General features: G+C 48.2%; 1 pseudogene; it reads right to left on the bottom strand.

Annotated features, from left to right (window-relative positions):
- Positions 1-904: 904 nt before the first annotated feature.
- On the bottom strand, positions 905-24962 carry LOC127927005 (HEAT repeat-containing protein 5B-like; annotated as a pseudogene).
- Positions 24963-26125: the final 1163 nt, after the last annotated feature.

Here is a 26125-nt window from a genome sequence, read left to right as displayed (position 1 = left end):
TGTATATGTTACCTGGTGGAGAATATTCTAGAACCGTGTGTATGTTACCTGGTTGAGAATATTCTAGAACAGTGTGTATGTTACCTGGTGGAGAATATTCTAGAACAGTGTGTATGTTACCTGCGGAGAATATTCTAGAACACTGTGTATGTTATCTATGGAGAATATTCTAGAACAGTGTGTGTGTGTGTTACCTGGTTGAGAATATTCTAGAACAGTGTGTATGTTATCTGGTGGAGAATATTCTAGAACAGTGTGTGTGTTAATGGTGGAGAATATTCTAGAACAGTGTGTGTGTTACCTGGTGTGGAGAATATTCTAGAACCGTGTGTGTTACCTGCGGGAGAATATTCTAGAACAGTGTGTGTGTTACCTGGTGGAGAATATTCTAGAACAGTGTGTGTGTTACCTGGTGGAGAATATTCTAGAACAGTGTGTGTGTTATTTGGAGGAGAATATTCTAGAACAGTGTATGTTACCTGGTGGAGAATATTCTAGAACCGTGTGTTATCTGGTTGAGAATATTCTAGAACAGTGTGTGTATGTTACCTGGTGGAGAATATTCTAGAACCGTGTGTGTGTTACCTGGTTGAGAATATTCTAGAACAGTGTATGTTACCTGGTTGAGAATATTCTAGAACCGTGTGTGTGTTACCTGGTTGAGAATATTCTAGAACAGTGTGTATGTTACCTGGTTGAGAATATTCTAGAACCGTGTGTATGTTACCTGGTTGAGAATATTCTAGAACAGTGTGTATGTTACCTGGTTGAGAATATTCTAGAACAGTGTGTGTGTTATTTATTGAGAATATTCTAGAACAGTGTGTATGTTACCTGGTTGAGAATATTCTAGAACAGAAGCCAGACTACCCTAATCAGTCCTGTCCACTGAGGAGTCTTCAGCCCAAAGGAGAGGTGATGATGGTCTTTATACCCTGTAGAGCAGCTGAGACAGGCAGGGGGATGGAGTTGTCAGGGTCTTTATAAATGTTTTGTGTGTGTGTGTGTGTGTGTGTGTGTGTGTGTGTGTGTGTGTGTGTGTACCTGAGACTGGCAGGGGTATGGGAGTTATCAGAGTCTTTATAAATGTTTTGTGTGTGTGTGTGTGTGTGTGTACCTGAGACTGGCAGGGGTATGGAGTTATCAGGTGTCTTTATAAATGTTTTGTGTGTGTGTGTGTGTGTGTGTGTGTGTGTGTGTGTGTGTGTGTGTGTGTACCTGAGACTGGCAGGGGTATGGAGTTGTCAGGGGTCTATAAATGTTTTTTTTGTGTGTGTGTGTGTACCTGGGAGACTGGCAGGGGTATGGAGTTATTCTAGTTGTCTTTATAAATGTTTTGTGTGTGTGTGTATCTGAGACTGTGGTAGGCATGGGAGTTATCAGGTGTCTTTATAAATGTTTTGTGTGTGTGTGTGTGTGTGTGTGTGTGTGTGTGTGTGTGTGTGTGTGTGTGTGTGTGTGTGTGTGTGTGTGTGTGTGTGTGTGTGTGTACCTGAGACTGGCAGGGGTATGGGTTATCAGGTGTCTTCACAGCCGTCTCCTTCAGGACCCCGGTTATCAGGAAGAGAACAGTCGGGAGAATGGTCATGCTGCCTGTGGGTGGGGGAGGGGGGTGGGGGGGGCGATGACAGACATGAGGAATGACAGAGAGAGAGAGAGACTTGTATCTTTCAGTAATGAGGAATGACAGAGAGAGACTTGTATATTTCAGTAATGAGGAATGACAGAGAGACAGACTTGTATCTTTCAGTAATGAGGAATGACAGAGAGACAGACTTGTATCCTTCAGTAATGAGGAATGAGAGAGAGAGACAGACTTGTATCTTTCAGTAATGAGGAATGAGAGAGAGACAGACTTGTATCTTCAGTAATGAGGAATGAGAGAGACAGACTTACCGTTCTCAGTAATGAGGAATGAGAGAGAGACAGACTTGTATCTTTCAGTAATGAGGAATGAGAGAGAGACAGACTTGTATCCTTCAGTAATGAGGAATGAGAGAGAGACAGACTTGTATCTTTCAGTAATGAGGAATGACAGAGAGACAGACTTGTATCTTTCAGCAATGAGGAATGACAGAGAGACAGACTTGTATCCTTCAGTACGAGGAATGAGAGAGAGACGGACTTGTATCTTTCAGTAATGAGGAATGAGAGAGAGACAGACTTGTATCTTTCAGTAATGAGGAATGAGAGAGAGACAGACTTGTATCTTTCAGTAATGAGGAATGAGAGAGAGAGAGAGAGACTTGTATCTTTCAGTAATGAGGAATGACAGAGAGACAGACTTGTATCCTTCAGTAATGAGGAATGAGAGAGAGACGGACTTGTATCTTTCAGTAATGAGGAATGAGAGAGAGACAGACTTGTATCTTTCAGTAATGAGGAATGAGAGAGAGACAGACTTGTATCTTTCAGTAATGAGGAATGAGAGAGAGACAGACTTGTATCTTTCAGTAATGAGGAATGAGAGAGACAGACTTGTATCTTTCAGTAATGAGGAATGACAGAGAGACAGACTTGTATCCTTCAGTAATGAGGAATGATAGAGAGAGACGGACTTGTATCTTTCAGTAATGAGGAATGAGAGAGAGACAGACTTGTATCTTTCAGTAATGAGGAATGACAGAGAGACAGACTTGTATCTTTCAGTAATGAGGAATGAGAGAGAGACAGACTTGTATCTTTCAGTACGAGGAATGAGAGAGAGACAGACTTGTATCTTTCAGTAATGAGGAATGATACTTGTATCCTTTAGTAATGAAGAATGACAGAGAGACAGAGACTTGTATCTCTTTAGGGGCGGCAGGGTAGCCTAGTGGTAAGAGCGTTGGACTCAGTAACCGGAAGGTTCAAACCTCCGAGCTGAAAGGTCTGCCGTTGAAAATGTAATCCTTCACTCCATCACACACCAATTGAAATGACGATTGGACGGCATAAACCATTGCAGAATGCACCTGCTACATGTCAACAAGGCAAACAGACCCTTTCTATAAACATAATGTTATCCCTGTCCCTAATCTGTCAGTAGCCCTGAAATCCCTGTCCCTAATCTGCCAGTAGCCCTGAAATCCCTGTCCTAATCTGTCAGTAGCCCTGAAATCTCTGTCCCTAATCCCTGTCCCTAATCCCTGTCCCTAATCCCTGTCCCTAATCCCTGTTCTATAAACATAATGTTATCCCTGTCCCTAATCCCTGTCCCTAATCCCTGTCCCTAATCCCTGTTCTATAAACATAATGTTATCCCTGTCCCTAATCTGTCAGTAGCCCTGAAATCCCTGTCCCTAATCTGTCAGTAGCCCTGAAATCCCTGTCCCTAATCTGTCAGTAGCCCTGAAATCCCTGTCCCTAATCTGTCAGTAGCCCTGTGATTCCCTGTCCCTAGTCTGTCAGTAGTCCTGGAAATCCCTGTCCCTAATCTGTCAGTAGCCCTGAAATCCCTGTCCCTAATCTGTCAGTAGCCCTGTGATTCCCTGTCCCTAGTCTGTCAGTAGCCCTGAAATCCCTGTCCATAATCTGTCAGTAGCCCTGAAATCCCTGCCCCTAATCTGTCAGTAGCCCTGAAATCCCTGTCCCTAGTCTGTCAGTAGCCCTGAAATCCCTGTTGCTAATCTGTCAGTGGCCCTGAAATCCCTGTCCCTAATCTGTCAGTAGCCCTGAAATCCCTGTCCCTAATCCCTGTCCCTAATCTGTCAATGGCCCTGAAATCCCTGTCGCTAATCTGTCAGTAGCCCTGAAATCCCTGTCGCTAATCTGTCAGTAGCCCTGAAATCCCTGTCCCTAATCTGTCAGTAGCCCTGAAATCCATGTCCCTAATCTGTCAGTAGCCTTGAAATCCCTGTCCCTAATCTGTCAGTGTCCCTGAAATCCCTGTCCCTAATCTGTCAGTAGCCCTGAAATCCCTGTCCCAGTCTGTCAGTAGCCCTGAAATCCCTGTCCCTAATCTGTCAGTAGCCCTGAAATCCCTGTCCCTAATCTGTCAGTAGCCCTGAAATCCCTGTCCCTAATCTGTCAGTAGCCCTGAAATCCCTGTCCCTAATCTGTCAGTAGCCCTGAAATCCCTGTCCCTAATCTGTCAGTAGCCCTGAAATCCCTGTCCCTAATCTGTCAGTAGCCCTGAAATCCCTGTCCCTAATCTGTCAGTAGCCCTGAAATCCCTGTCCCTAATCTGTCAGTAGCCCTGAAATCCCTGTCCCTAATCTGTCAGTAGCCCTGAAATCCATGCCCCTAATCTCTGTGGCCCTGAAATCCCTGTCCCTAATCTCTGTGGTCCTGAAATCCCTGCCCTAATCTGTCAGTGGCCCTGAAATCCCTGCCCCTAATCTCTGTGGCCCTGAAATCCCTGCCCCTAATCTCTGTGTCCTGAAATCCCTGCCCCTAATCTCTCAGGCCCTGAAATCCCTGCCCCTAATCTCTCAGTGGCCCTGAAATCCCTGCTCTAATCTCTCTCAGTGGCCCTGAAATCCCTGCCTAATCTCTCAGTGGCCCTGACATCCTAACTGAATCTTCTCCTGTTGTTTCACACCCAGTGTGACTCAGTCGATTTCCAGAATAATCTGATCCTCAGAAAGCTTCAGTCTCAGACATAAGAACCACAGACCCAGGGTGAGAGGGATCCAACGGCAGAGAGGCCATTGAGCCAGACTGAATCTAAGGCAGTATCTATTAGCAGTATAACACACCACAACACTGAATCTAAGGCAGTATCTATTAGCAGTATAACACACCACAACACTGAATCTAAGGCAGTATCTATTAGCAGTATAACACACCACAACACTGAATCTAAGGCAGTATCTATTAGCAGTATAACACACCACAACACTGAATCTAAGGCAGTATCTATTAGCAGTATAACACACCACAACACTGAATCTAAGGCAGTATCTATTAGCAGTATTACACACCACAACACTGAATCTAAGGCAGTATCTATTAGCAGTATAACACACCACAACACTGAATCTAAGGCAGTATCTATTAGCAGTATAACACACCACAACACTGAATCTAAGGCAGTATCTATTAGCAGTATTACACACCACAACACTGAATCTAAGGCAGTATCTATTAGCAGTATAACACACCACAACACTGAATCTAAGGCAGTATCTATTAGCAGTATTACACACCACAACACTGAATCTAAGGCAGTATCTATTAGCAGTATAACACACCACAACACTGAATCTAAGGCGGAGAGATGAACACTAGAACTCTGCTATTAGCAGTATTACACACCAACCACAACAACAAGGCAATGAATTACAGGAGACATTCTGAGTCTGTGTGGTCAGGTGTTTTTGTCTGTGTGTTACCTGCGGGGGAGCATAGCGACGGCAGTTCAGCCAGTATAGAGACGGTGTGAGCCACCAGCCGGGTGCTCTCCTCAGGCAGACGAGGCTGGGGTCGGAGGGGCAGGTGGCTGGGGGACTCGTTCACCCTGGGAATGAAAATACATGAGTTTGGGCTTTTCAATGACCCAAAGACGCTGTACTATTAGGGTTGCAAACTTCAGGTAAAAAAAGGCAGGAAATCAAGAATCTTCCAAGCAGGATAACCAGGGTATTACAACAGAACGACCCTGATATGTTACAACAAATACAGAACGACACTGATACAGAACGACCCTGACACAACAGAACGACCCTCATACAACAGAACGACCCTGATATGTTACAACAAATACAGAACGACCCTGATACAGAACGACCCTGACACAACAGAACGACCCTGATACAACAGAACGACCCTGATACAACAGAACGACCCCGACAGGTTACAACAGAACGACCCGACACGTTACTACAGAATCGACCCGCTACAACAGAACGACCCTGATATGTTACAACAAATACAGAACGACCCTGATACAGAACGACCCTGATACAACAGAACGACCCCGATACAACAGAACGACCCCGACACAACAGAACGACCCCACACGTTACAACAGAACGACCCCGACACGTTACTACAGAACGACCCCGACACGTTACAACAGAACGACCCCGACACGTTACTACAGAACGACCCCGACACGTTACTACAGAACGACCCGACACGTTACAACAGAACGACCCCGACACGTTACTACAGAACGACCCCGACACGTTACTACAGAACGACCCCGACACGTTACTACAGAACGACCCGCTACAACAGAACGACCCTGATATGTTACAACAAATACAGAACGACCCTGATACAGAAACGACCCTGATACAACAGAACGACCCTGATACAACAGAACGACCCCGACACAACAGAACGACCCGACACGTTACAACAGAACGACCCCGACACGTTACTACAGAACGACCCCGACACGTTACTACAGAACGACCCCGACACGTTACTACAGAACGACCCGACACGTTACTACAGAACGACCCGACACGTTACAACAGAACGACCCGACACGTTACTACAGAACGACCCGACACGTTACTACAGAACGACCCCCGACACGTTACTACAGAACGACCCGCTACAACAGAACGACCCTGATATGTTACAACAAATACAGAACGACCCTGATACAGAACGACCCTGATACAACAGAACGACCCCGACACGTTACAACAGAACGACCCCGACACGCTACAACAGAAACAAAACATATATTTAAAATACTACATTCGTATATTACCTGTTAAAATACTACATTCGTATATTACCTGTTAAAATACTACATTCGTATATTACCTGTTAAAATACTACATTCGTATATTACCTGTTAAAATACTACATTCGTATATTACCTGTTAAAATACTACATTCCTATATTACCTGTTAAAATACTACATTCGTATATTACCTGTTAAAATACTACATTCGTATATTACCTGTTAAAATACTACATTCGTATATTACCTGTTAAAATACTACATTCGTATATTACCTGGTGTTGAGTTGGGGTAAGTGACGAACCAGGATGAACACCATAAGCTCCATGGCAGCGAAGACGAGGGACTTCCCGGGATCAGCTCCCAGTCTCACCTCCCTCTCCCGGAGAGACCGACCGTCCTGCTCCCTCCACCCTCCTTACCTGGAGGGGGGGAGATACGTAGAGCAGATCAACATGAGGTGAGAACATTCTGAGACCGGACTTGACAAATCAGAAGTCATGAGCCCATTTAGGTTTCAGGTAAACATTGATTTTAAATTAATGTACATTTCAGTGGTATATCCTAACGAAACTGCAGAAAGGTATCTGGGAACCAGCATGGCGACCCGTGTCAGAACTGACCCTGTGTGTCTCTCTGCTGTGTCAGGTGATCCTGTGCAGCCCGGATCGTCTCCTGCACCAGCCGTAACTTGGAGCTGAACGGCTGGAGGATCTCTGGTCAGGAGTAGTCTGTGGAGAACGTTGAGCAGCTCTACACCTAACAACTACAACATGAAACCTGGTTAGACCCCAGCCTGTCAGCTCTACACCCAACAACTACAACATGAAACCTGGTTAGACCCCCAGCCTGTCAGCTCTACACCTAACAACTACAACATGAAACCTGGTTAGACCCCCAGCCTGTCAGCTCTGCCCCAACAACTACAACACTGAAACCTGGTTAGACCCCCAGCCTGTCAGCTCTACACCCAACAACTACAACATTAAACCTGGATTAGACCCCCAGCCTGTCAGCTCTACACCCAACAACTACAACACGAAACCTGGTTAGACCCCCAGCCTGTCAGCTCTACACCCCAACAACTACAACACGAAACCTGGTTAGACCCCCAGCCTGTCAGCTCTACACCCAACAACTACAACATGAAGAGAAACCTGTATAGACCTCTATACACATGGAGAGAAACGGATAGAGACAGAGATGGTGTGTGTGGAGAGAGGGAAACGGATAGAGAGATGATGGTGTGGAGAGGGAAACGGATATAGACAGAGATGGTGTGTGTGGAGAGGGAAACGGATAGAGACAGAGATGGTGTGTGGAGGGAAACGGATAGAGACAGAGATGGTGTGTGTGGAGAGAGGAAACGGATAGAGACAGAGATGGTGTGTGTGGAGAGGGAAACGGATAGAGACAGAGATGGTGTGTGGGAGAGGGAAACGGATAGAGACAGAGATGGTGTGTGGAGAGGGAAACGGATAGAGACAGAGATGGTGTGTGTGGAGAGAGGAAACGGATAGAGACAGAGATGGTGTGTGTGGAGAGAGGGAAACGGATAGAGACAGAGATGGTGTGTGGGAGAGGGAAACGGATAGAGACAGAGATGGTGTGTGTGAGAGGGAAACGGATAGAGACAGAGATGGTGTGTGTGGAGAGGGGGAAACGGATAGAGACAGAGATGGTGTGTGTGGAGAGGAAACGGATAGAGACAGAGATGGTGTGTGTGGAGAGAGGGAAACGGATAGAGACAGAGATGGTGTGTGTGGAGAGAGGGAAACGGATAGAGACAGAGATGGTGTGTGGGAGAGGGGAAACGGATAGAGACAGAGATGGTGTGTGTGGAGAGGGAAACGGATAGAGACAGAGATGGTGTGTGTGGAGAGAGGAAACGGATAGAGACAGAGATGGTGTGTGTGGAGAGAGGGAAACGGATAGAGACAGAGATGGTGTGTGTGGAGAGGGAAACGGATAGAGACAGAGATGGTGTGTGTGGAGAGAGGGAAACGGATAGAGACAGAGATGGTGTGTGGAGAGGGGAAACGGATAGAGACAGAGATGGTGTGTGTGGAGAGAGGGAAACGGATAGAGACAGAGATGGTGTGTGTGGAGAGGGGGAAACGGATAGAGACAGAGATGGTGTGTGGGAGAGGGAAACGGATAGAGACAGAGATGGTGTGTGGAGAGGGAAACGGATAGAGACAGAGATGGTGTGTGTGGAGAGGAAACGGATAGAGACAGAGATGGTGTGTGTGGAGAGGGAAACGGATAGAGACAGATGGTGTGTGGAGAGGGAAACGGATAGAGACAGAGATGGTGTGTGTGGAGAGGGAAACGGATAGAGACAGAGATGGTGTGTGGAGAGGAAACGGATAGAGACAGAGATGGTGTGTGTGTAGAGAGGGAAACGGATAGAGACAGAGATGGTGTGTGGAGAGGGAAACGGATATAGATCATCACCTCTGGAACATGATATACATTAGTCATTCTACTGTCTGGTGATGATATACATTAGTCATTCCTCTCTCCTCCCTCCATCCCTGCCCCCTCCTTTCCTCCCTCTCCTTCCCTCCCCCCTCCCTTCCCTCTCTCCCTCCCCCCCCTTCCTCCCTCCCCTCCCACCCTGCCTGCCCTCCCTCCCTCCCCTCCCTCCTGTTATCTTTACCTGGTCTTCACTGATGTGTGTCCTGGCACAGGGAGAGTCCAGTAGGGTACAGAGAGCCTGTAGACATGACATGACATGTTCTATAGGTTCCTCAGGTCTTGGGAAACACAGGAACTCTATACTGACACCTGGGAGAGACAGTGGTTAGTTTATCATCTATACTGACACCTGGGAGAGACAGCTGTTAGTTATCATCTATACTGACACCTGGGAGAGACAGTGGTTAGTTATCATCTATACTGACACCTGGGAGGGACAGTGGTTAGTTATCATCTATACTTACACCTGGGAGGGACAGTGGTTATTATCATCTATACTGACACCTGGGAGAGACAGTGGTTATTATCATCTATACTGACACCTGGGAGGGACAGTGGTTAGTTATCATCTATACTGACACCTGGGAGGGACAGTGGTTAGTTATCATCTATACTGACACCTGGGAGAGACAGTGGTTAGTTATCATCTATACTGACACCTGGGAGAGACAGTGGTTAGTTATCATCTATACTGACACCTGGGAGAGACAGTGGTTAGTTATCATCTATACTGACACCTGGGAGGGACAGTGGTTAGTTATCATCTATACTGACACCTGGGAGAGACAGTGGTTAGTTATCATCTATACTGACACCTGGGAGGGACAGTGGTTAGTTATCATCTATACTGACACCTGGGAGGGACAGTGGTTAGTTATCATCTATACTGACACCTGGGAGGGACAGTGGTTAGTTATCATCTATACTGACACCTGGGAGGGACAGTGGTTAGTTATCATCTATACTTACACCTGGGAGGGACAGTGGTTAGTTATCATCTATACTGACACCTGGGAGGGACAGTGGTTAGTTATCATCTATACTGACACCTGGGAGGGACAGTGGTTAGTTATCATCTATACTGACACCTGGGAGGGACAGTGGTTAGTTATCATCTATACTGACACCTGGGAGGGACAGTGGTTAGTTATCATCTATACTGACACCTGTCTGTCTGTCTGTCATCTGTCTGTCTGTCTGTCTGTCTGTCTGTCTGTCTGTCTGTCTGTCTGTCTGTCTGTCTGTCTGTCTCTGTCTGGCTGTCCCTGTGGCTGTTTGTCTGTCTGCATGTCTCTGTGTCTGTCTGTCTCTGTGGCTGCCTGTCTCTGTGGCTGCCTGTCTCTGTGGCTGCCTGTCTCTGTGGCTGCCTGTCTCTGTGGCTGCCTGTCTCTGTGTCTGCCTGTCTCTGTGTCTGCCTGTCCCTGTGGCTGCCTGTCTCTGTGGCTGCCTGTCTCTGTGGCTGCCTGTCTCTGTGGCTGCCTGTCTCTGTGGCTGCCTGTCTCTGTGGCTGCCTGTCTCTGTGGCTGCCTGTCTCTGTGTCTGTGGTCCATACCCAACATCAGATGCATTCTGTCCTTAATCAGATCCTCCAGGCTCTGAGTAGGTCCAGGGTTACCCCTGGGGTAGACTGGTGCCCCAGAAGCCTGTGGAGGGACAGCGGGGCCTCCTCTTCCCCCTCCCGGCCCCAAAGCTGGTGCTGCTCAGCCAGAGGGCCACAGCATGGAGAACGGGGGCCCAGGAGCCACGGTAATGGAGGCGGGCTGTGTCGATGGTCTCTGGGGTGTAGAAGGCACCACCTGAACAACACAGGACACACACAGGAACACAGGAAAACAGGCTTGTCAGGAGGTATTGTCCTTTTAAGAGACAGAGGTGGAGTAGCAACCCAATCTGTCACACAAAGTCAAGAAGTTGTAGGGACAGTTTCCCCGGAAACAGATGAATCAAGTCTAGAAAAGCGTGTTCAGTTGAGATACCTTATTTAATGAATCTGTGGCTTAAGACTGGCCCATAGGGTTGAGTTGTGGTGTTGTGTACCGTCAGGGGGCAGTTGGCTGGAGAACTCGGCAGGCAGCGTGAGCAGAGCGTAGTCTCTGAGGACAGCCAACCACAGCCCAGACAGAGACGGTAGTTCAGGCTGCACCAGCATAATCAGGCTGTCAGGAGGAAGAACGTCCGCTCCCACCTCCTCCTCTTCCTCATCCTCTTCTCCCGCCTTCACCTCCTTCACCGGCCGAGACTCTGCTTCCTTCTTTATCTTCATGGCCACCACATACACCTGAAAGATGGGGGAGGGGAGAATGAGGCACGGGAGAGAGACCCGAGAGAATGAGAGCACGGGAGAGAGAGAGACAGAGAGAGACAGAGAGAGCACAGGAGAGAAGCGACAGAGAGCCAGAGAGAGAGAGCGAGAGACAGACAGACAGAGAGAGAGAGACAAACATGTTTGACTATGTCTGGAGAGTCCTTAGGTGCCTTTTGGTAAACTCAAGCTGGGCTGTCATGTGCCTTTCACTGGGAGGAGTGGCTTCCGTCTGGCCACTCTACCATAAAAAGGTCTCTCTCAGGTCTCTCAGAGATGATCGATCAGGTTCAAGTCCAGGCTCTGGCTGGGCCACTCAAGGACATTCAGAGACTTGTCCCGAAGCCACTCCTGTGTTGTATTGGCTGTGTTCTTAGGTCGTTGTCCTGTTGGAAGGTGAACGTCTGGAGCAGGTTTTCATCAAGGATCTCTTTTGTTCCAGACCTAGTTTCCCATGATGCCGCCACCTCCATGCTTCACCGTTTTTCTTTTATGTAGATTTTTTTATTTAACACGGCAAGTTAAGAACAGATTCTTATTTACAATAACGGCCGACCGGGGAAGTGTGTTAACTGCCTTGTTCAGGGGAACAGTGGGTTAACTGCCTTCCAGGGGCACAGTGGGGTAACTGCCTTGTTCAGGGAACAGTGTTAACTGCCTTGTTCAGGGGCACAGTGGGGTAACTGCCTTGTTCAGGGAACAGTGTGTTAACTGCCTTGTTCAGGGGCACAGTGGGGTAACTGCCTTGTTCAGGGGAACAGTGGGTTAACTGCCTTGTTCAGGGGCACAGTGGGGTAACTGCCTTGTTCAGGGAACAGTGTGTTAACTGCCTTGTTCAGGGTACAGGGTAACTTGCCTTGTTCAGGGAACAGTGTGTTAACTGCCTTGTTCAGGGGCAGAACAGCAGATTTTTACCTTGTCAGCTCTGGATTTGATCCAGTAATCGGTGTAAATGTGTCAGCATGTTGGAGGTGTCGGCAGCTGGCTATTCTGGTTGAGCGTGGCGACATACTGTTCAACTTTTTATCCACAACTTCCTGTCCATCGCCGTTGTAATCTACTGGGAACCCAAAATGTTCCCAAACTGGAGATTTTAAAAAGTTGGTGGAGAATCCTCCTGGTTGATCAACCGACCCCTCACCATGGTACAGAACTACACCCCGGCTGCACCTCACAAAAGACAGTTTTGAAATGTACCAGTTTTAAGATTTTATCACAACGACTGTGTCAGCTCTAGATATTTTAACGGAATCTCATGAGCATTTTTTTTTAACTCAGATTTACTCAAAAGGCCCAGGCCTCCAGTCTATAGAGTTACAGGCCTCCAGTCTATAGAGTTACAGGCCTCCAGCTATAGAGTTACAGGCCTCCAGTCTATAGAGTTACAGGCCTCCAGCCTATAGAGTTACAGGCCTCCAGCCTATAGAGTTACAGGCCTCCAGTCTATAGAGTTACAGGCCTCAGTCTATAGAGTTACAGGCCTCAGTCTATAGAGTTACAGGCCTCCAGTCTAGTGTTACAGGCCTCCAGCCCAGCCTATAGTCTATAGTGTTACAGGCCTCCAGCCTATAGTCTATAGTGTTGCAGGCCTCCAGCCTATAGTCTGGTGTTATAGGCCTCCAGCCTATAGTCTATAGTGTTACAGGCCTCCAAAGCCCAGCCTATAGTCTATAGTGTTACAGGCCCAGCCTATAGTGTTACAGGCCTCAGTCTATAGTGTTACAGGCCTCCAGTCTATGAGTGTTACAGGCCTCCAGCCTATAGTCTATAGTGTTACAGGCCTCCAGCCCAGCCTATAGTCTATAGTGTTACAGGCCTCCAGCCTATGGTATTACAGGCCTCCAGTCTATAGTGTTACAGGCCTCCAGTCTATAGTGTTACAGGCCTCCAGCCTATAGTCTATAGTGTTACAGGCCTCCAGTCTATAGTGTTACAGGCCTCCAGCCCAGCCTATAGTCTATAGTGTTACAGGCCTCCAGCCCAGCCTATAGTCTATAGTGTTACAGGCCTCCAGCCCAGCCTATAGTCTATAGTGTTACAGGCCTCCAGCCCAGCCTATAGTCTATAGTGTTACAGGCCTCCAGCCTATAGTCTATAGTGTTACAGGCCTCCAGCCCAGCCTATAGTCTATAGTGTTACAGGCCTCCAGCCTATAGTCTATAGTGTTACAGGCCTCCAGCCCAGCCTATAGTCTATAGTGTTACAGGCCTCCAGCCTATAGTCTATAGTGTTACAGGCCTCCAGTCTATAGTCTATAGTGTTACAGGCCTCCAGTCTATAGTCTATAGTGTGACAGGCCTCCAGTCTATAGTCTATAGTGTGACAGGCCTCCAGTCTATAGTCTATAGTGTTACAGGCCTCCAGTCTATAGTCTATAGTGTGACAGGCCTCCAGTCTATAGTCTATAGTGTTACAGGCCTCCAGTCTATAGTCTATAGTGTTACAGGCCTCCAGTCTATAGTCTATAGTGTTACAGGCCTCCAGTCTATAGTCTATAGTGTTACAGGCCTCCAGCCTATAGTCTATAGTGTTACAGGCCTCCAGCCCAGCCTATAGTCTATAGTGTTACAGGCCTCCAGTCTATAGTCTATAGTGTTACAGGCCTCCAGCCTATAGTCTATAGTGTTACAGGCCTCCAGCCCCAGCCTATAGTCTATAGTGTTACAGGCCTCAGTCTATAGTCTATAGTGTTACAGGCCTCCAGTCTATAGTCTATAGTGTTACAGGCCTCCAGCCTATAGTCTATAGTGTTACAGGCCTCCAGCCCAGCCCCCTAGTCTATAGTGTTACAGGCCTCCAGCCCAGCCTATAGTCTATAGTGTTACAGGCCTCCAGCCCAGCCTATAGTCTATAGTGTTACAGGCCTCCAGCCTATAGTCTATAGTGTTACAGGCCTCCAGTCCAGCCTATAGTCTATAGTGTTACAGGCCTCAGTCCAGCCTATAGTCTATAGTGTTACAGGCCTCCAGTCCAGCCTATAGTCTATAGTGTTACAGGCCTCCAGCCCAGCCTAGTCTATAGTGTTACAGGCCTCCAGTCTACAGTCTATAGTGTTACAGGCCTCCAGTCTATAGTCTATAGTGTTACAGGCCTCCAGCCCAGCCTATAGTCTATAGTGTTACAGGCCTCCAGCCTATAGTCTATAGTGTTACAGGCCTCCAGCCTATAGTCTATAGTGTTACAGGCCTCCAGCCCAGTCTATAGTCTATAGTGTTACAGGCCTCCAGCCCAGCCTATAGTCTATAGTGTTACAGGCCTCCAGCCTAGCCTATAGTCTATAGTGTTACAGGCCTCCAGCCCAGTCTATAGTCTATAGTGTTACAGGCCTCCAGCCCAGCCTATAGTCTATAGTGTTACAGGCCTCCAGCCTATAGTCTATATGTTACAGGCCTCCAGCCCAGTCTATAGTCTATAGTGTTGCAGGCCTCAGCCCAGCCTATAATCTATAGTGTTACAGGCCTCCAGCCCAGCCTATAGTCTATAGTGTTACAGGCCTCCAGCCCAGCCTATAGTCTATAGTGTTACAGGCCTCCAGCCTAGCCTATAGTCTATAGTGTTACAGGCCTCCAGCCCAGTCTATAGTCTATAGTGTTACAGGCCTCCAGCCCAGCCTATAGTCTATAGTGTTACAGGCCTCCAGCCTATAGTCTATAGTGTTACAGGCCTCCAGCCCAGTCTATAGTCTATAGTGTTACAGGCCTCCAGCCTATAATCTATAGTGTTACAGGCCTCCAGCCCAGCCTATAGTCTATAGTGTTACAGGCCTCCAGCCCAGCCTATAGTCTATAGTGTTACAGGCCTCCAGCCCAGCCTATAGTCTATAGTGTTACAGGCCTCCAGCCTATAGTCTATAGTGTTACAGGCCTCCAGTCCAGCCTATAGTCTATAGTGTTTACAGGCCTCCAGCCCAGCCTATAATCTATAGTGTTACAGGCCTCCAGCCTATAGTCTATAGTGTTACAGGCCTCCAGCCTATAGTCTATAGTGTTACAGGCCTCCAGCCCAGCATATAGTGTTACAGGCCTCCAGCCCAGCCTATAGTCTATAGTGTTACAGGCCTCCAGCCCAGCCTATAGTCTATAGTGTTACAGGCCTCTGACCGGTAGATTTACAAACTCACCTCAGCCCAGGCCTTCAGTACGGCCAATTTCTCCATGGTGGTAGCACTCACTGTACAGCTGGCTGGAGGAATCCTTCCCAGCCTGCACCTTGTCCAGCGAAGATACCAGGAGATTGTGGACGCGACGAAGATCATTCAGGTCACTGACCACACCACTACCGATCCACGTACTGCACACCTACAGGACGGACACACAGAGAAGAAGGAGAGAAACGATTCACACAGGCTGGTAGAAAAACAGGGGGTTGTTTGTTTTCAGGAGAAGAACAAAATAGAAAAATGGAAAACTGCAGAGAGAGACAGAGAGAGAGAGAGAGAGAGAGAGAGAGAGAGAGAGAGAGACAGAGAGAGACAGAGAGACAGAGACAGAGAGACAGAGAGACAGAGAGACAGAGGGAGAGAGACAAGGATCGTGATCGAACAAAGAGAGCCAAAGAAAGAGATCGATTTCATGAGAGATGAAGACTGTGAGAGAGAAAGAGATCGATTTCATGAGAGATGAAGACCCTGAGAGAGAAAGAGATCGATTTCATGGGAGATGAAGACCGTGAGAGAGAAAGAGATCGATTTCATGAGAGATGAAGACCGTGAGAGAGAAAGAGATCGATTTCATGGGAGATGAAGACCGTGGGAGAGAGAAAGAGATCGATATCATGAGAGATGAAGACCGTGAGAGAGAAAGAGATCGATTTCATGGGGAGATGAAGACCGTGAGAGAGAAAGAGATCGATTTCATGGGAGATGAAGACCGTGAGAGAGAAAGAGATCGATTTCATGGGAGATGAAGACCGTAGAGAGAAAGAGAGATCGATATCATGAGAGATGAAGACCGTGAGAGAGAGAAATAGATTGTGATCGTCAGAGCGAGACAACAAGCCCTCCGTGTGAGGAGTGTGTCAACACTATCTGACCATTATGTTTACTGCCTCCTCCACATCAGTCAGAAAGCAGAAGTATCTGTCTATATATCAGTCAGAGCCTTGACACTGGTACTCAGCTCTCTACAGCTCCACTACCCTATAGTACACTACCCTATAGTACCCTATAGTACACTACCTATAGTACTACCCTATAGTACACTATAGTACACTCCACTACCCTATAGTACACTACCCTATAGTACACTACCATATAGTACAGTACCATATAGTACACTACCATATAGTACAGTACTACCATATAGTACACTACCCTATAGTACACTACCCTATAGTACACTACCCTATAGTACACTATAGTACACTCCACTACCCTATAGTACAGTACCCTATAGTACAGTACACTACCCTATAGTACACTACACTGCCTATAGTACACTACCCTATAGTACACTACCCTATAGTACACTACACTATAGTACACTACCTATAGTACACTACCTATAGTACACTACACTATAGTACACTACCATACAGTACACTACCATACAGTACACTACCATATAGTACAGTACACTACCCTATAGTACACTACCATACAGTACACTACCATACAGTACACTACCATACAGTACAGTACACTACCATATAGTACACTATAGTACACTCCACTACCCTATAGTACACTACCATACAGTACACTACCATATAGTACAGTACACTACCCTATAGTACACTACCATACAGTACACTACCATACAGTACACTACCATACAGTACATTTTACATTTTACATTTAAGTCATTTAGCAGACGCTCTTATCCAGAGCGACTTACCACTATAGTACAGTACACTACCATATAGTACAGTACACTACCCTATAGTACACTACACTACCCTATAGTACACATTACACTATAGTACACTACACTACCCTATAGTACACTACACTACCCTATAGTACACTACACTACAGTACACTACACTGGGGATAGTACACTACACTACCCTATAGTACACTACACTACAGTACACACTACACTATAGTACAGTACACTACACTACCCTATAGTACACTACCCTATAGTACACTACCCTATAGTACATTACACTATAGTACAGTACAGTACCCTATAGTACACTACCCTATAGTACAGTACTACCCTATAGTACACTACCTATAGTACACTACCCTATAGTACACTACCCTATAGTACAGTACAGTACCCTATAGTACACTACACTATAGTACACTACCTATAGTACACACCCTATAGTACATTACACTATAGTACAGTACAGTACCCTATAGTACATTACACTATAGTACACTACACTACACTATAGTACAGTACACTACACTACCCTATAGTACACTGCCTATAGTACTACCCTATAGTACACTACCTATAGTACACTATAGTACACTACCCCTATAGTACAGTACAGTACCCTATAGTACACTACCCTATAGCACAGTACACTACCCTATAGTACACTACCCTATAGTACACTACCCTATAGTACACTACCCTATAGTACATTACACTATAGTACATTACTATAGTACAGTACAGTACCCTATAGTACACATTACACTATAGTACACTACCCTATAGTACACTACCCTATAGTACATTACACTATAGTACAGTACCCTATAGTACATTATACTATAGTACAGTACACTACCCTATAGTACATTACACTGCCTATAGTACACTACCCTATAGTACATTACACTATAGTACAGTACCCTATAGTACAGTACCCTATAGTACATTACACTATAGTACAGTACACTACCCTATAGTACACTCCCTATAGTACACTACCCTGTAGTACATTACACTATAGTACAGTACCCTATAGTACATTACACTATAGTACACTACACTGGTACACTACCCTATAGTACATTACACTATAGTACACTACCCTATAGTACATTACACTATAGTACACTAGTCTATAGTACATTACACTATAGTACAGTACACTACACTACCCTATAGTACACTACACTACCCTATAGTACACTACACTACAGTACACTACACTACACTATAGTACAGTACACTACACTTACCCTATAGTACACTACCCTATAGTACACTACCCTATAGTACACTACCCTATAGTACAGTACAGTACCCTATAGTACATTACACTATAGTACACTACCCTATAGTACATTACACTATAGTACACTAGTCTATAGTACATTACACTATAGTACACTACACTACCCTATACATTTACATTTAAGTCATTTAGCAGACGCTCTTATCCATATCCTGACCATCTGCACAAGATTGTGGAACATTTCCGAGCAAGGGCAAGTTCTAACCATACGTCTTGTCTGGGGAAGACAGTCCACTGGGCAAGTACATTACACTATAGTACACTACCTATAGTACATTACACTATAGTACACTACACTACCCTATAGTACACTACACTACAGTACACTACACTGGTCTATAGTACATTACACTATAGTACACTACACTACACTATAGTACAGTACACTACACTACCCTATAGTACATTACACTATAGTACACTACACTACACTACCCTATAGTACACTACACTACAGTACACTACACTACCCTACAGTACATTACACTATAGTACACTACACTACAGTACACTACAGTACACTACACTATAGTACACTACCCTATAGTACATTACACTATAGTACATTACACTATAGTACATTACACTATAGTACATTACACTATAGTACACACTAGCCTCACTGTCTACAGCTATACTGAGTAGAACAGAGCCATGTGATATAAAATCAACGCTGGAACCAGGGGACAGGCATCTGATCTGGTCCCAGTGGTCTGGTCCCAGTGGACAGGCATATTCTGATCTGGTCCCAGTGGTCTGGTCCCAGTGGTCTGGTCCCAGTGGTCTGGTCCCAGTGGACAGGCATATTCTGATCTGGTCCCAGTGGTCTGGTCCCAGTGGTCTGGTCCCAGTGGTCTGGTCAACAGTGGTCAGATCCCAGTGGTCAGGTCCCAGTGGTCAGATCCCAGTGGTCAGGTCCCAGTGGTCTGGTCAACAGTGGTCTGGTCAACAGTGGTCAGATCCCAGTGGTCAGGTCCCAGTGGTCAGATGCCAGTGGTCAGATGCCAGTGGTCAGATGCCAGTGGTCAGATCCCAGTGGTCAGATCCCAGTGGTCAGGTCCCAGTGGTCAGATCCCAGTGGTCAGATCCCAGTGGTCAGGTCCCAGTGGTCAGGTCCCAGTGGTCAGGTCCCAGTGGTCAGGTCCCAGTGGTCAGGTCCCAGTGGTCAGATCCCAGTGGTCAGATCCCAGTGGTCAGATCCCAGTGGTCTGGTCCCAGTGGTCAGGTCCCAGTGGTCAGGTCCCAGTGGTCAGGTCCCAGTGGTCAGGTCCCAGTGGTCAGGTCCCAGTGGTCAGATCCCAGTGGTCAGATCCCAGTGGTCAGATCCCAGTGGTCCCAGTGGTCAGGTCCCAGTGGTCAGATCCCAGTGGTCAGATCCCAGTGGTCAGGTCCCAGTGGTCAGGTCCCAGTGGTCAGATCCCAGTGGTCAGATCCCAGTGGTCAGATCCCAGTGGTCAGATCCCAGTGGTCAGATCCCAGTGGTCAGATCCCAGTGGTCAGGTCCCAGTGGTCAGGTCCCAGTGGTCAGATCCCAGTGGTCAGATCCCCAGTGGTCAGGTCCCAGTGGTCAGATCCCAGTGGTCAGATCCCAGTGGTCAGATCCCAGTGGTCAGGTCCCAGTGGTCAGATCCCAGTGGTCAGGTCCCAGTGGTCAGATCCCAGTGGTCAGATCCCAGTGGTCAGGTCCCAGTGGTCAGGTCCCAGTGGTCAGATCCCAGTGGTCAGATCCCAGTGGTCAGATCCCAGTGGTCAGGTCCCAGTGGTCAGATCCCAGTGGTCAGATCCCAGTGGTCAGATCCCAGTGGTCAGATCCCAGTGGTCAGATCCCAGTGGTCAGATCCCAGTGGTCAGATCCCAGTGGTCAGATCCCAGTGGTCAGATCCCAGTGGTCAGATCCCAGTGGTCAGATCCCAGTGGTCAGATCCCAGTGGTCAGGTCCCAGTGGTCAGATCCCAGTGGTCAGATCCCAGTGGTCAGATCCCAGTGGTCAGATCCCAGTGGTCAGATCCCAGTGGTCAGATCCCAGTGGTCAGGTCCCAGTGGTCAGGTCCCAGTGGTCAGGTCCCAGTGGTCAGGTCCCAGTGGTCAGGTCCCAGTGGTCAGATCCCAGTGGTCAGATCCCAGTGGTCAGGTCCCAGTGGTCAGATCCCAGTGGTCAGATCCCAGTGGTCAGATCCCAGTGGTCAGATCCCAGTGGTCAGGTCCCAGTGGTCAGATCCCAGTGGTCAGATCCCAGTGGTCAGATCCCAGTGGTCAGATCCCAGTGGTCAGATCCCAGTGGTCAGATCCCAGTGGTCAGATCCCAGTGGTCAGATCCCAGTGGTCAGATCCCAGTGGTCAGATCCCAGTGGTCAGGTCCCAGTGGTCAGATCCCAGTGGTCAGGTCCCAGTGGTCAGATCCCAGTGGTCAGGTCCCAGTGGTCAGATCCCAGTGGTCAGGTCCCAGTGGTCAGATCCTAGTGGTCAGATCCCAGTGGTCAGGTCCCAGTGGTCAGATCCCAGTGGTCAGATCCCAGTGGTCAGGTCCCAGTGGTCAGATCCCAGTGGTCAGGTCCCAGTGGTCAGATCCCAGTGGTCAGGTCCCAGTGGTCAGATCCTAGTGGTCAGGTCCCAGTGGTCAGGTCCCAGTGGTCAGATCCCAGTGGTCAGATCCCAGTGGTCAGGTCCCAGTGGTCAGATCCCAGTGGTCAGATCCCAGTTGTCAGATCCCAGTGGTCAGATCCCAGTGGTCAGATCCCAGTGGTCAGATCCCAGTGGTCAGATCCCAGTGGTCAGATCCCAGTGGTCAGATCCCAGTGGTCAGATCCCAGTGGTCAGATCCCAGTGGTCAGATCCCAGTGGTCAGGTCCCAGTGGTCAGATCCCAGTGGTCAGATCCCAGTGGTCAGGTCCCAGTGGTCAGGTCCCGAGTGGTCAGGTCCCAGTGGTCAGATCCCAGTGGTCAGATCCCAGTGGTCAGATCCCAGTGGTCAGATCCCAGTGGTCAGATCCCAGTGGTCAGATCCCAGTGGTCAGATCCCAGTGGTCAGATCCCAGTGGTCAGATCCCAGTGGTCAGATCCCAGTGGTCAGATCCCAGTGGTCAGATCCCAGTTGTCAGATCCCAGTGGTCAGATCCCAGTGGTCAGGTCCCAGTGGTCAGATCCCAGTGGTCAGGTCCCAGTGGTCAGATCCCAGTGGTCAGGTCCCAGTGGTCAGATCCCAGTGGTCAGGTCCCAGTGGTCAGATCCCAGTGGTCAGATCCCAGTGGTCAGGTCCCAGTGGTCAGGTCCCAGTGGTCAGATCCCAGTGGTCAGGTCCTGTGGTCAGATCCCAGTGGTCAGGTCCCAGTGGTCAGGTCCCAGTGGTCAGGTCCCAGTGGTCAGATCCTAGTGGTCAGATCCCAGTGTCAGGTCCCAGTGGTCAGATCCCAGTTGTCAGATCCCAGTGGTCAGGTCCCAGTGGTCAGATCCCAGGGTCAGATCCCAGTTGTCAGATCCCAGTTGTCAGATCCCAGTGGTCAGATCCCAGTGGTCAGATCCCCCAGTGGTCAGATCCCAGTGGTCAGATCCCAGTGGTCAGATCCCAGTGGTCAGATCCCAGTGGTCAGATCCCAGTGGTCAGGTCCCAGTGGTCAGATCCCAGTGGTCAGGTCCCAGTGGCCAGGTCCCAGTGGTCAGATCCCAGTGGTCAGATCCCAGTGGTCAGATCCCAGTGGTCAGATCCCAGTGGTCAGATCCCAGTGGTCAGATCCCAGTGGTCAGATCCCAGTGGTCAGATCCCAGTGGTCAGATCCCAGTGGTCAGATCCCAGTGGTCAGATCCCAGTGGTCAGATCCTAGTGGTCAGATCCCAGTGGTCAGGTCCCAGTGGTCAGATCCCAGTGGTCAGATCCCAGTGGTCAGATCCCAGTTGTCAGATCCCAGTGGTCAGGTCCCAGTGGTCAGATCCCAGTGGTCAGGTCCCAGTGGTCAGATCCTAGTGGTCAGATCCCAGTGGTCAGATCCAGTGGTCAGATCCCAGTGGTCAGATCCCAGTGGTCAGATCCCAGTGGTCAGATCCCAGTGGTCAGATCCCAGTGGTCAGATCCCAGTGGTCAGGTCCTAGTGGTCAGATCCCAGTGGTCAGATCCCAGTGGTCAGGTCCCAGTGGTCAGGTCCCAGTGGTCAGATCCCAGTGGTCAGGTCCCAGTGGTCAGATCCCAGTGGTCAGATCCCAGTGGTCAGATCCCAGTGGTCAGATCCCAGTGGTCAGGTCCCAGTGGTCAGATCCCAGTGGTCAGATCCCAGTGGTCAGATCCCAGTGGTCAGATCCCAGTGGTCAGATCCCAGTGGTCAGATCCCAGTGGTCAGATCCCAGTGGTCAGGTCCCAGTGGTCAGGTCCCAGTGGTCAGATCCCAGTGGTCAGATCCCAGTGGTCAGGTCCCAGTGGTCAGGTCCCAGTGGTCAGATCCCAGTGGTCAGATCCCAGTGGTCAGATCCCAGTGGTCAGATCCCAGTGGTCAGATCCCAGTGGTCAGATCCCAGTGGTCAGATCCCAGTGGTCAGGTCCCAGTGGTCAGGTCCCAGTGGTCAGATCCCAGTGGTCTGGTCCCAGTGGTCTGGTCCCAGTGGTCAGATCCCAGTGGTCAGATCCCAGTGGTCAGATCCCAGTGGTCAGATCCCAGTGGTCAGATCCCAGTGGTCAGATCCCAGTGGTCAGGTCCCAGTGGTCAGGTCCCAGTGGGTCAGATCCCAGTGGTCAGATCCCAGTGGTCAGATCCCAGTTGTCAGATCCCAGTTGTCAGATCCTAGTGGTCAGATCCCAGTGGTCAGATCCTAGTGGTCAGATCCCAGTGGTCAGATCCCAGTGGTCAGATCCTAGTGGTCAGATCCCAGTGGTCAGATCCCAGTGGTCAGATCCCAGTTGTCAGATCCCAGTTGTCGTGATCCCAGTGGTCAGATCCTAGTGGTCAGATCCTAGATGGTCAGATCCCAGTGGTCAGATCCTAGTGGTCTGGTCCCAGTGGTCAGATCCCAGTGGTCAGATCCCAGTGGTCAGATCCCAGTGGTCAGATCCCAGTGGTCAGATCCCAGTGGTCTGGTCCCAGTGGTCAGATCCCAGTGGTCAGATCCCAGTGGTCAGATCCCAGTTGTCAGATCCCAGTTGTCAGATCCTAGTGGTCAGATCCCAGTGGTCAGATCCTAGTGGTCAGATCCCAGTGGTCTGGTCCCAGTGGTCAGATCCCAGTGGTCAGATCCCAGTGGTCAGATCCCAGTGGTCAGATCCCAGTGGTCAGATCCCAGTGGTCTGGTCCCAGTGGTCAGATCCCAGTGGTCAGATCCCAGTGGTCAGATCCCAGTTGTCAGATCCCAGTTGTCAGATCCTAGTGGTCAGATCCCAGTGGTCAGATCCCAGTGGTCAGATCCCAGTGGTCAGATCCCAGTGGTCAGATCCCAGTGGTCAGATCCCAGTGGTCAGATCCCAGTGGTCAGATCCCAGTTGTCAGATCCTAGTGGTCAGATCCCAGTGGTCAGATCCCAGTGGTCAGATCCCAGTGGTCAGATCCCAGTTGTCAGATCCCAGTTGTCAGATCCCAGTGGTCAGATCCCAGTGGTCAGATCCCAGTGGTCAGATCCCAGTGGTCAGATCCCAGTGGTCAGATCCCAGTGGTCAGATCCCAGTGGTCAGATCCCAGTGGTCAGATCCCAGTGGTCAGGTCCCAGTGGTCAGATCCCAGTGGTCAGATCCCAGTGGTCAGATCCCAGTGGTCAGATCCCAGTGGTCAGATCCCAGTGTGATGAATACATTGTACATCTTGAATTGCAAATATATCATTTTTTTCTTATCGTTTAAAACTGCCATTGTTTTATTCATTTTTTTCTCTTAAAACAATAAGAAAAATACATTAAATTCCAGGTGAATTCCCAATGCAGATGGCCTAGATTGGCACTTCCCACAGAGAGAGAAAACATGATCATTTCTGCTGCTGTTTCTACTGACCACATTGGTTTCATTTATATGATGATGAGCGAAAACTATTTTGTGATAACTACTCTGTTATATATCTGGGGAGTGAAAAATATATAGAGTAGATCCCAAAAGTGAGTACACCCCTCACATTTTTGTAAATATTTGAGTATATCTTTTCATGTGACAACGCTGAAGAAATTACACTTTGCTACAATGTAAAGTAGTGAGTGTACAGCTTGTATAACAGTGTACATTTGCATTCCCTTCAAAATAACTCCACACACTGCCATTAATGTCTAAACCGCTGGCAACAAAAGTGAGTACACCCCTAAGTGAAAATGTCCAAATGTGATGTCAGAAGGTGGTCGTGGAGAACCTATCAGGACAGTTACCTGGCATGCCTTAGCTGTGATGTCAGAAGGTGTATCTGGGGAGAACCTATCAGGACAGTTACCTGGCATGCCTTAGCCGTGATGTCAGAAGGTGGTTATGTGGAGAACCTATCAGACAGTTACCTGGCATGCCTTAGCTGTGATGTCAGAAGGTGGTCGTGTGGAGAACCTATCAGGACAGTTACCTGGCATGCCTTAGCTGTGATGTCAGAAGGTGGTCGTGTGGAGAACCTATTTTTATTTCACCTTTATTTAACCAGGTAGGCTAGTTGAGAACAAGTTCTCATTTGCAACTGCGACCTGGCCAAGATAAAGCATAGCAGTGTGAACAGACAACACAGAGTTACACATGGAGTAAACAATTTAGCAAGTCAATAACACAGTAGAAAAAATGGGCAGTCTATATACAATGTGTGCAAAAGGCATGAGGAGGTAGGCGAATAATACAATTTTGCAGATTAACACTGGTGATAAATGATCAGATGGGCATGTACAGGTAGAGATATTGGTGTGCAAAAGAGCAGAAAAGTAAATAAATAAAAACAGTATAAAACAGTATGGGAATGAGGTAGGTGAAAAGGGTGAGCTATTTACCAATAGACTATGTACAGCTGCAGCGATCGGTTAGCTGCTCGGATAGCTGATGTTTGAAGTTGGTGAGGGAGATAAAAGTCTCCAACTTCAGCGATTTTTTAATTCGTTCCAGTCACAGGCAGCAGAGTACTGGAAACGAAAGGCGGCCAAATGAGGTGTTGGCTTTAGGATGATCAGTGAGATACACCTGCTGGAGCGCGTGCTACGGATGGGTGTTGCCATCGTGACCAGTGAACTGAGATAAGGCGGAGCTTTACCTAGCATGGACTTGTAGATGACCTGGAGCCAGTGGGTCTGGCGACGAATATGTAGTGAGGGCCAGCCGACTAGAGCATACAAGTCGCAGTGGTGGGTGGTATAAGGTGCTTTAGTGACAAAACGGATGGCACTGTGATAGACTGCATCCAGTTTGCTGAGTAGAGTGTTGGAAGCCATTTTGTAGATGACATCGCCGAAGTCGAGGATCGGTAGGATAGTCAGTTTTACTAGGGTAAGCTTGGCGTGAGTGAAGGAGGCTTTGTTGCGGAATAGAAAGCCGACTCTGGATTTGATTTTGATTGGAGATGTTTGATGTGAGTCTGAAGGAGAGTTTGCAGTCTAGCCAGACACCTAGGTACTTATAGATGTCCACATATTCAAGGTTGGAACCATCCAGGGT

The sequence above is a fragment of the Oncorhynchus keta genome, unplaced genomic scaffold (assembly GCF_023373465.1).
Source record: "Oncorhynchus keta strain PuntledgeMale-10-30-2019 unplaced genomic scaffold, Oket_V2 Un_contig_8935_pilon_pilon, whole genome shotgun sequence".
Lineage (NCBI taxonomy): Eukaryota > Metazoa > Chordata > Actinopteri > Salmoniformes > Salmonidae > Oncorhynchus > Oncorhynchus keta.
This window is presented reverse-complemented; position numbering and strand designations above follow the sequence as displayed.